Below are 12832 nucleotides of genomic sequence, written 5' to 3' on the forward strand. Positions count from 1 at the left end.
AATTCCATGAAGTGATACTAATAAACGTGGGTTGATTCCAATACTCAAAACTTATGAGTACTCATGAAGTGTTGTAACACCACTTGGTTGCAGACCAACCTCAAGACAATCTTGATTCATATCTACTTCCGACATATGACCGACTGTGGAGAATTTGAAAACTATGTAATACACAACATAAATATTTTTGAAGTCAAAACCTGCAACAAAAATTATAGTCCTTCTTCTATACGATACCTGATGAAATGATATTTTATGTCGATGTGTCTGGATCTCCCTTGATCCCTTGGTTCCTTTGCTAAAACAACTTCACTTCACTATCACTGGAAAATTTCCATAGGCTCCTTTATAGTTGGTACTACTCCAAGGTCTTCAATGAAGTTCTTCAGTCATATCGCCTACTTTGCTGCCTTGCTTGCTGTTATATACTCTGATCCGCAAGTTGAATCAGCCATTGTCTACTGCTTATAACTTTTCCAAGTAATTGCTCCTCCATTTAAGGTAAAAACCTATCCCGACTGAGAGCGGAAATTATCCCTATCAGTCTGGAAGCTAGCATCACTATACCCTACAACTCTCAAGTCATCACTCCCGCCGAGGGTAAGGACTTAGTCCTTAGTCCTCCAAAGGTACTTGAGAACATTCTTTACCGCAATCCAGTGAGCCTTGCCAGGGTTCCCCTGATATCTGCTGACCATGCTCAAGGTAAAGGCCACATCAGGATGAGTACAAGTCATAGCATACATGATCGAGCCTATAACGGAAGCATAAGGTACTCGACTCATTTCTGCTATCTCAGCCTCAGTACTCGGGCTCTGAATCTTACTCAATCTGGCGTTACTCTGGATAGGTAACTCTCATTACTTGGAATCATGCATGTTGAACCTCTTCAACACCTTATCCAAGTAGGTACTTTGACTAAGTCCAATTAGTCTTTTACTCCGGTCTCTCATAATCCTTATCCCTAGAATATAGGCAACTTCTCCTAGGTCTTTCATAGCGAAACACTTCCCAAGCCAGGACTTCACTTCCTGCAAGGTTGGGATGTCATTTCCTATGAGTAATATGTCATCCACATACAGTACCAAAAAACTAACTATACTCCCACTAGCCTTGACATATAGATAAGATTCATCTTCACTCCTCGAAAATCCAAACTCTTTGACTTTCTCATTGAAACAAATATTCCATCCGTGAGGTGCTTATTTCAATCCATAGATGGATTTCTCAAGCTTACACACTCTATTAGGGTATTATGTGCTGACAAAACCCTCTCGCTGGCACATGTAAACATCTTCAGCCAAACTTTCATTAAGGAATGCGGTTTTGACATCCATTTGCCATATTTCATAATCATGAAATGCACCAATGGCTAATAGGACCCTAATAGACTTAATATTTGCTACTTGTGAAAAGTTCTCATCATAATCAACTCCTGGAGTTTGAGAAAAACCCTTTACAACCAGTCGCGACCTATATGTGTGTACATTACCATCCATGTTGGTCTTCTTCTTGAAGATCCATTTGCACCCAACTGTCTTACGACCTTGTACATTGTCAACCAAGTTCCAAACTTGATTGTCATACTTGGATTGTATCTCGCTATCCATTACCTCTTTCCATTTAGCAGACTCGGGGCCTGCCATGGCTTCCGCATATCTATTAGGTTCATCCAGAATTACCAGTGTCTCATCACTGATAAGTGACTCACCCTCCACGGTAATATGAAAACCATAATAGTGCTCAGGTGCATTCCTAACCCTTGTGGAACGCCTCAGAGGTACAGACTCGTCAATTGGATCAACAAGAGTTTCCTCCTTAGGTTGAATACTAGGGTTTGAGGTTCCTTCACCGCTTGACTCTTGAATTTCTTCAAGGTCAATTTGTCTCCCAATGTTTCCTTGGCTTATGAACTCACTTTCTCGAAAGACACCCCTCTTTGCTACAAAGACCACATTCTCACTGGGTCTGTAGAAGAGGTAGCCAAAGGATTTTTGTGGATAGCCGATGAACATACACCTCTCACTTCGAGGTTCGAGTTTATCGTGAGTCTCGCATCTCAAGAACGCCTAGCAACCCCAAATCTTGATGTGGGCTAAACTAGGAACTTTTCCAGTCCACATCTCGTGAGGTGTTTTAGCAACCTTCTTTGTTGGGACTAGATTAAGGATAGGGGTGGAAGTCTATAAGGCATACCCCCAGAATGAGATTGATAGCGAAGTTCGACTCATCATGGAACGAACCATATCCAACAAGGTTTGATTACGCCTCTCAGCCACACCATTCAACTGTGGTGTCCTGGGAGGTGTCAATTGTGAGACAATCCCACATTCCTTAAGATAGTCGAGGAACTCTGTACTAAGATACTCACCACCTCGACCGGATCAAAGCATCTTAATGTTCCTTCCCAATTGATTCTCGACTTCTTGTTTAAACTCTTTAAACTATTTAAACCTTTCAAAAGTCTTCCCAATTGATGGTCCAACTTGTCGAGTAGAATTGACTTTGGATACGTGAGTTTAGTGACCTACCCAACGAGTCGGCAAATCGACTCGACGAGTAGGCGTTGTTTGGACAAAACCCTAAATATGAGGGATTGCACCCTATTTAAATGTCTTAATGCAGCCTCCATCATCCCTTATGCTCCCAGAACACCTCATACTGAAACCCTAATCGTTTTGTGAGATCTAAGGCCCTTTTTGGTGATTTTGGTAGTTTGTGATCACAAGAAAGAATGAAAAGCTTGAGAAGCCAAGAGGAAACTAGGAGATTTCGAGTTTGTGTTGCATCTACAGTTCCTTAGAGGTATAAAGCTTATACCTTGTTCATTCATGTTCTAGATCCCTTTTTGGGGTGAATTAGGGCTTTTAGGAACCATTTTTTATGACCAATCATGAGTGCAAGCATGGTTGGGGGTTAAGACTCCAGATCCAGGGTCCTTAGGGGACTACACGGCCTAACGTGGCCAACTTTGTAGCCTTAGAGAGCCACATGCACCTTTAGACCTCATTTTTGACTCCATTAAGCTTATAATCCCATGCATGCACGTAAAGCTCGTAACTTTACGTGCTAGATCGATCTTAGAAGCCCAGATATATCCTTTGGATGAGTGTTGTACATCAGAAATCGAGATATAAGACTTGGAAACACCGACTCCTCAATTTGTTCTTGGAACTCGGCGAGTCCAGGCTTGAGTCCCCTGTCTGTTGAGGTTCAAGGAGCCCATTTAAGTGTTAAAAGGGTCTTAGAGGGGTCCAGGGGAGTGACTCAATATATTAGACTTAGCCATGTACCTGGGAATCATTGGACTCGGCGAGTGTATGAACATACTCGGTGAGTCCAAGGCAATCTCCTAACCCTTTGAAGATGGACTCGACGAGTTGTTCATATAACTCGGTGAGTCGCAGACTGGGCATGTTCAGAGGATGAAGGTGAACTCAACGAATTGTTCATACAACTCGGCAAGTCTGATGAAGGTTCATTCGATGATATTATAGAAGGAGAACTCGTCAAGTCTTTGCTAAACTCGACGAGTAGAGTCGGGATGAGGTCAGATGAAAGAATAAGGACTCGACGAGTTGGCAGCCTAACTCGGCGAGTCAGGTCAATTGGAAGTTGACTTTGACCAGGATATTGATTGTGGCCAGGGGTAAAATAGTCATTTTACCCTAAGATTAGTTATCAACTTCTAACTAAGTGTCTTTATGGGAATTATAGTCGGAGAATCGCCGGAGCAGCAGGCATATACTTCTCACTCAGATTGACAGCATTCATTCATACAAGGTGAGCTACCTTCCATTAGTGGTGGGTCTACGGTCACAATGCCGACCTACCAGTAGGAGTTGTATGTTAGATGACTGTCTATGTGATATTCATCTAGGTTTGCTACTACCTGATATGTTATATGCTGACATGATATGTTATATGTGATAGTGGTAGTAGGGGAAGAATAGTCCCCAAGTTTGGTTGTTAGGACCAAAGGGTAGGTCGGACACACCAGATATGACTGGCAATATGTTTATGTTATGACATATGTGATACTAGCAGTAGGGGTGGAATAGTCCCCGAGGTTCGGTTGTTAGGATCGAAGGGTAGGTCAGCACCCCAGAACGGCTTGACACGGGTAGGTCAGCACCCCAGAATGACTTGACATGGGTAGGTCGGCACCCCAGAATGGTCGCATCGGGTAGGTCGGCACCCCAGAATGGTCGTACAGGGTAGGTAGGGCACCCTAGACTTGCCCGACAGTATGTATGCTATGTGATTGTATGGTATGTGGTACGATGGGGGAGCTCACTAAGCTTTGTGCTTACAGTTTTCAGTTTTGTTTCAGGTACCTCTTTAGAGAAGGGGAAAGAGCTGACGCGGTAGCTGCACACCATACACACACATTGGAATTCCGCATTACGAGATTTCTTGGGATTGTACTCTGACAATGTTACTATTTTATGATATGATTTTCAGACATGAGACTATGGTTTACAAATGATATTACTTAATGATGTTTTCTGATAAATGTTTTCCAAATCGTTATATTAAAACTAAAATTTTTGGACTTGAAATTTGGGATGTTACATTTTTGTTGTCTCCAACTAAGGTGAAAGTCGCCTTCTTCATCACCTGGTCAGAATATCGTTGTATTGATATGTTGTTTTCTAAAAATCATATAAAATTGTAGAAAAATCATTTGGACCTTTAAAATAAGTTTATGGAAACCTAAAATTCTGAAATTATGGAATATGAAATAAAACTATAAATTTTATAGGTCTCAGTGGTGCTAAATTAGTCCTAAGCGGGCGGCAGTTTTAGGTCCAAAACTGGGATTTTTTTTTAATATTTAATTTATGTGTTTAGGTTATGAAACTGTCACCTTTGGCATTGTAGAACTCCAATAACCTTTTATATGTATTGTAATATGGGAAAGGGTGAAATTTCAACTTTTACAAGACTTGAAGTGTGAGGATGAAACATCTTTGGTAAAGGTGAGTTAATTTCGTGGTTTTTAAAGTACATTGTTAGGAGAATCTCATATCTTAGATGGAATAGAATGAACCTAGTTACCTAGGATGTATGTGACCAATTTGGTATAGAGTAATGTGCCATGAATATTGTATTGCTATGTTTGCATGCTAGTTTTTTATTTGCTTGATGTGAGATGTGTAATGAGGTCATGTTAGATTAAGTGATATACATGGATATTATGTGATGTGGGCATGTCGATATTCGTTTGAAAATCTTTGCCTAGGTTGTTTTAGGACACACATGCTAATGATGTAAAAACATTATTGAAGTGTTGTGGATGGAAGTGGTGTTTGATGTAAAATGTAATAATTAAATAAAAAAATTACATGTTTACATGAAAATGAACTCTTAAAGAAGTAATATGTTAATAAAAGAAAATTCATAATATTTACATGATTACCTGAAGAGGGTAAAAGTGCAACTCCTTAATTATTTAATTATTATTAAATTAAGAAAAAGAATACACTAGCAGGGTGAAGGGTAGCAACCTAAACATAGGTATATACTCTATCCGGATTATTGCGGGGACCCGATGGTTGAATGACACCTTTGGGAAAAGAGCTTTAGCCAAAGTGGCGTTGAATGATTTTTTTTCAAGGAGATCATTCAAGACATGGTCCTAACGGTGGGTGGACTGGAGTGATGTTGGTCTAGCGGTGGGGCCAACATAAACATCATGCGGGAGTGGAAGGTGTAACACGGTGGAAGTGGCACCGTTTGTACATATCCTTAACAACAACACATATATACGTATGTACAATGTCGGAGTAGCGAACATAACGCACCGGGAGCAATGATTATGGGTGAGAGTCATGCCTGACCTAGTGCATTGGGTTGTGTCAGTCACGTTAGTAGCGAACGAGATACTTTCCTTGGGATTTGTGGTGAATAACTAGACCTTAAACATGAAGTATTTCCATAATAATTACAGCGATGGTAAGCGATGAGTAACTATTAAAATAAAGTGGAGATAAATATTAATTAATAACATGTTAGCGGTGAAAAGATAAAAAAATAGTTTCAGTGGGGTTGATGAGAGTAACTAAAAAAAGAAGCTCTATAAGAAGAATAAAATCAATTGAGCTAATCAACGTTGTTGTGCATTGGAACAGGTAGCTTGACATGATGCTTGGTGATTATGGGAACTTTTTGGGCAGTCTTATTTAGTATTTTTAGATATGATACCATTTGGACATGTTGGGTTTTCATCATATTGTTTTTGTGAACTTTAAATTTTGATGGGTTTGTTTTGACATAAAAGTAACATTGTTGATGTTTTTGAGATATTCTTAATAAGTCTTTCGCAAATGTATATGTTAAAAAAAAAATTTTAAAAATTGGGTGAAAAATCATGATGTTACAATAAGGTTGGTATACCAACATACAATATTTGTTAGCATTATCATACATGGTTTTGTACATAGATACCTAATTCGCGGATCAATCTGGTATGGGATTGAGGAACGGGTACGGGGTTTACTAAATTGGACGTATCGAGTACGGAGGAGGTAGGATCATTTCAGTACGAACCTGTACGGTGTGTCATGAATTCTGGTACAATATACCCAAATATAAACCATTTTTAGAAATATATTATTGTATATGTATGATAAAACAGAAACATATTATCTCATATTACCAAATACAAAAAAATGATCAAACCTCTTAAGTATTAAGTACCAAAAGATGTAACAGACTACATACTCAAAGATTAAATAGATTACATGCTAAAAGATGAAACAACAAAATAAAATTACAATAACAGGAACAATACAAAATTACCAAACATAAAACTTCTAGTCTAACCACTGCCTTTTTCCCCTTTCCCATTCTACATGCCTTCTTCATCAAGATTCTTGTAACGAAATAAAAATCATGACCACAATTTTCATTTTTAAGTTAAAAAAAAACAATGTTTCTAGGAGAACCAAATAAAAAAAACCATAAGTATCAAAATACAATCATCCCAAAAAATAGAGTATCACAAAATATAGGATCATGAAAGTTGCTTATGAGAGAATATAGTCAAGCCCACACATTCTCAGGATCATCTGAAGTACCTAAAACACAGTTAAATCCACAACTATAATCACGAAGCTTAGTTAGTTCCCCAAAAATATCACATACAACGCAACATAATAAACACCTATGGATTATCAGCAACCCTAGGACTATCAACAGTCTTATAGGCTCACAACAACCCTTTGTATTATCAGCAACCCTATGGAGTATCAACAATCCTGGAGTTATCAACAACTCAATAAAAACACATAACAACAATAAGCACATAAGACTCAACTAATCTAGCATGCACACCACTATGACATTGGTAATATAATGAGGAGTCTCACCTTACAAACAACAGGCTAACACAAAAACTCTATGATAAAGGAGAACGGTATTATGAGAAACCTAAACACAATATATGAGTACATTCTTAGTCTAAACCCTAAAAACTCTTAAGCTCACCAAAGTACCTAAAACTCTTAAGTTCACCAAAGTCAACAATGGTAAAAAAAGTCAACAGCAAAGGTCAACCCCAACTGACCCCCATGTCATAGACACCGATTGGCTATGTCGTGGCAGTGTTAGGACAAAACAGTCGTGAGGCTGTCCGTCACCACGTCGTGCTAGTCATGTCATCATGTCGTGGGAATTACTCTAGATAGCTTAATGCTTTAATCTCTTAATCATTTAAGTTATACAGTCACACTTTCCAAAAGACTTTATCCATCCCAAAAGATCATAAAATCATTGATTTTTAGAAATGCATGTCTAATGTATGTCTTGAGCACAAGTTAGGTCCAAATGAAGAAAAATGAGATCAAATCTCATGCATGGAACTCATAACTCAACAACTCTCCAAATTTGGGAAAAGTTGCCATAAAGGAACCTCAAGGAATCATCAAGTTGCTAACTTTATGAGATCCCAACACTCAAACCACCTCAAACATGGAGGAAAATGGACAAAAACCTAGATCTAGGATGCTTGAACATAAATGTAGGAGCTTGATGACTTACAAGAGTCCTAAAACAGCACAAGATAATGAAAGGGAGATTTGCTAGCTGGAATAATGAACCAGGAACACATTCTATTGGATCAGATGTCTAAGCCATAACTATAATTTGTATGTACTTGACCCGAGAGTAACATGGTCTATTTTGGGTTGCATTCACCAGAACAATCTGATAGGATGGATATTTGAGAAAGAGGTTGTTTGTGATTTATTAATATATTATAAGTATAATATATTAATTGAGAAATCATATTATTTAATTGGTATTGATCAATAATTAATTTTGAATTAATTTAGTGATCAAAAGAGACTAATTAAATTAACGAGGACTGATTAGGTAAATCAGTATTACCTGTAGTTTGGGCTAATAATCCATGTTGATTAGAATGGACTAAGAGTTAGTCCAAAGGGCTTATCATATAAATTATGGATTCTTGGCCTAAGGAACCGAATTAGGGTTTACAAGTTGAAACGCTAGGAATTCCACACTAGAAATGTAACCCCGAATGCACCTAAAATTGGGCTAATGATTCCTAGTTGAACCCTAGCCGATTTTAGTGTTTCATGACCTCTCTCTCTCATAATCCTCCATTTGTTCATGGTGCTTGTGACTTGTTCGAGGCATCACACTTAGGGTTCTAAGCTCTTAAAAGGCCAAGAACTACACGCTACAAATAAAAGGTATTCTTCTAACTAGTTTTTATGTTTCATGTATCAAAATTGCATGCTAGTTAGGCTTCAATTTTTGGAAAATGAATATTGCATGTATAAATAGAGAAAACTTAGGTCCAAAGCATTAGGGTTGTATGTGACATCCCCAATTTAACGGCCAGAAAAGACCGATTTGTTTATGCTTTGTTTTATAAATCAGAGTGATGGTTTAAAGAAAACGGTTGCGGAATTTGTTCCCAAAACAAAATATGATAAAATTTATCAAAACGTTTCTCAAAGAGAATGTATTTTCATTAAATAATAAAACCTTGGGATGTCATGTTCCGATACAGACCATAAGCATAAACAATATAAAATAGACCTTACAACAGTTATTTATAACTACTGATCTATAATCCAAAATCTCTCAAGTCCAGCAACTTATACTCTTGTGACATAACCTGTAATGCAAAGAAAACTGAGTGGGTCAGGCTTGGGAGCCTGGTGAGCATATAGGGTTTTCAACCCACAATAATACATTTATTATATTCAATTATCAAACAATCAACCCAATTACCCATCCCCATTATCTTCTTTATTTCTTAAGGTTTTACCCTAAGAATCAACTATCCTTTATTCATTCGTTCCTAAGGATTTACCTAAGGAATCGGCACGAAGTCCATTGCTGCCAAAGTTTATCTATCATGTACTAAGTCCATAGTTATCATGCGCTAACTCCATAGTCACCAAGGTTCACTTAACAGTAGATGCTAACTCCATAGTCACCAAGGTTTACTTCATAGGCACGAAGTCACATCGTCACCAACTGATTTTAGTGCTTCATGACCTCTCTGTCTTTGTCTCTCTCTCTCTCGAAGGTATGGTGGCCATCAGACCGTGGCCATACATCTACCCCATCGTGACGTGCAAGAATGATGTGTGTTTCATATGACCTTGGCAACACCGTAATGTATCCTCTACCACGTCGTGGCCATCACAAAATCAAAAACATAAATAAATCATTTACCTGGAACAGATGTTACAATTCCCCCATACCATTTCCTCCGATTGAGCACTTAAACCTTATATATAATCTCTTTTCGGATTCATGTCCCACTTTTTGTTGGGCCCGAATTTATACGATTATGAAAAACAGGATTTAAGTCATATGTTTGAGTGAATAAAAACGAGTTTACCGGCTCTTTTGCTATTTAAACGATTTTCGTTTGACGTTATGGATATAGGAGTATATACTCCAATTTCTCTCCACCGAAGAGCTACTAATCGGTTGTGAGAGTACTCTTTTCGCTACATCCGCTAATTTTGAAGTCTCTGATCCATATGTAGCCCAACAATCAGTTATGTCAATCGTTACGACATCGAATTGCATTACAGTTCTAGAATACTTTTCTTTCTTCATATAATATTTCACAAATTGTTCTCGTAAGAACCTTTATTCTTCTTCATTTTCTGCAATCCTATGAAATGCTTCCATAACACAGAGTATGATTTCTTTGTCTTGATTAGGAGCTTTTCTTGCCATGCCACCGGGTGCCAACTTCTCTAGATAATGTTTATCATAAAATTTTGTACTCAAAGCAAAACCCAAACAATGAAGCGCGATTGTCATTTTCCCACCTAGCCACATCAATACTTTCAACTATAACACTTTAATTTCGTGTAGCATGTTTTCCATTCTTTTGTAGATTTCTCCCATTTTGGGACCTTCATGTAACACCGTAAATTTCAAGACAAAATTTTCATTTAAAATAATCATTTTATTCTTAGAAACACTTGTTTAAAATCTCATTCATAGTCGATTTACAAAACATGACTCCATTTTCACTTGCATAGAAAACCAGGATCCTCCAAAATATGACTCTTTCTCTGGTGTGTACAATCAAGCCGATGCCGTCCCGTGATACTGAAAGAAACCTGAAAAAAAAAATCACACAAAACACTGTAAGCACGAAGCTTAGTGAGTTCCCCAAAATACCACACATAACACATATTAGCACTCGAGGCTATAACTCTATGGGTCCGTGCACCCAAACTCTGTGAACCCTCAGGCTCTAACTCTGGGAACCTTCCGGTTCCAACTCTATAAACATGCACAGCATAAATCACATAGAAATAATGCAGTACAACACATCACGTACATATAGCATACAAATACTCTGAACACATAACTCTGGTTACCTACTCAAGGTAAAGTATAGTGAGAAGACTCACCTGGCAAGCAGAAAGCAGATATCCCCACACTTGAATCTCGAACTCGCCACCGCCTAACACGTAAGGCAAATACTCTCATGAATATAACTCTCGAGACTAGAATAAATCCTCTCATAACACCCTCTTATGGGTAAAAGACTATTTTACCTTTCTCTTGGCCCAAAGGCCACATCGCTGACCAAACCCTAAAAGTCAACGGCCAACCCTTGGTCGAAATCAAAGTCCTCAGTCTAAGTCAACCCCTGACTGACCCTACTCGCCGAGTCAACCCTGTGACTCGTCGAGTTCCCATAATTAGAACTTCACTCAATCTGCGACCTAACTCGCCGAGTCACCCCGAGACTCGCCGAGTCCAACAACTCTGAGTCCACTCGCACACGACTCACCGAGTCATCCCTCGACTCACCGATTCTCGACTCAACCAGAGAATATTTGGGACTCTTCGACAAGACTCGCCGAGTCCAAATGGACTCGTCGAGTCCAAGGCTATCTTCAACCTACTCGCCGAGTTGTTCTTCCAACTCGTCGAGTTCCAGGCCATCTTCAAGCAACTCGTCGAGTCGCCCCATGTGACTCGTCGAGTACCACCGGTCTGAATCCATACAGAAGCGTCTCAGGCCATGCAATTGATCCAAAACATAGATCTAGTCTCCTACCACTCATCCATCACGTAAAGTGGCAAACTTTACGTGAATCCAAAGAGATCTAAGCCGTTTGCACATTGGGGCTAGGGTTTGGGACATGTAAGCTTCACTAAACACTCTAACACAGGGACTTTCATGCTCTCTGGTTCTTCTCCCTTCCAGATCTGAGGTAGCAACCTTAGATCTAACCTCTAGACTTCCCATTTCATCCATAGATAATTTCTCACAAACCCCAAAATGAAGAAACAACATAACAACAGGTCAATAACGAGATATTACCTCTAAGTGATGCCCCAAATGCAATGAAATTCGAATCCAAGCAAAGCCCCTTGCTCCAAGCCTTCAATCCTCCCAAAATTTCTTCAATCATTACTTCTCCAAGCTCCAATCCACTCAACAATGGTGCTTCTCCGTGATTTAGGGTTTTCTGGGGCTCAAGGGGTGATAAAGAGGCTGGGAGGAAGACATAATGATCATTATATAAGGCTCAACCCCAAGAATTAGGGTTTTCTCCACTCAGCGCCTACTCGCCGAGTCCAATACTCTAACTCACCGAGTCGGCCACTTAACACGCGACCAAGTCGCGACTCTACTCGCCGAGTCCACACATGGACTCGCCGAGTCCCTCTTTCCCAATTTACTCCTTTAGCCCTTCAAATCTACTCTTGATATTTTGGGATGTTACAATTCTCCCCCACTTAAATTAGGCTTCGCCCTCGAAGCCTACAGCAACTCAACTCCAGAATTACTCCCACAACGTGCCACCTGGCCTTAATCGGACCAGATCTCACAAGGCATACCCATCGAAACTCGAACACACTTTCCCTTTCCTTACGGTGTCCTGACCATTGTCTCGAACCGGGCACTGGATGCACCCTCTGACGACCACACACATCGATCCGAGAATTACCCATGAAGTATCACTTCCCCAAATCTCAACAATCACTCGACCCATAAGGGTTAGAAGACATGAACCATCGGATCCCCGATTCGAATCCCTCTCTATCCAATCCGTGACGACGGAAAGACCCACTCTTAAATCCCAGAGCAACTCCCATGAGTCCTCTTCTTGCAATCACACACCCATGCCGCACCAACCTTCGCACTCTCAGGTTAGGAAAACCCGTCACACTGATGATGTCTCTAACATCCCCAGGAGAAACCACCACTACGCACACAGCCCTCGATCAGAATCAAGTTGGGAGTCCCAGACTCCATCCCTACATCCATCCTGAGACTCTTGGCTCTACACCCGCGGAATCCTTC

This window comes from Lactuca saligna, chromosome 2 (genome assembly GCF_052625555.1).
Source record: "Lactuca saligna cultivar CGN05327 chromosome 2, ASM5262555v1, whole genome shotgun sequence".
Taxonomy (NCBI): domain Eukaryota; kingdom Viridiplantae; phylum Streptophyta; class Magnoliopsida; order Asterales; family Asteraceae; genus Lactuca; species Lactuca saligna.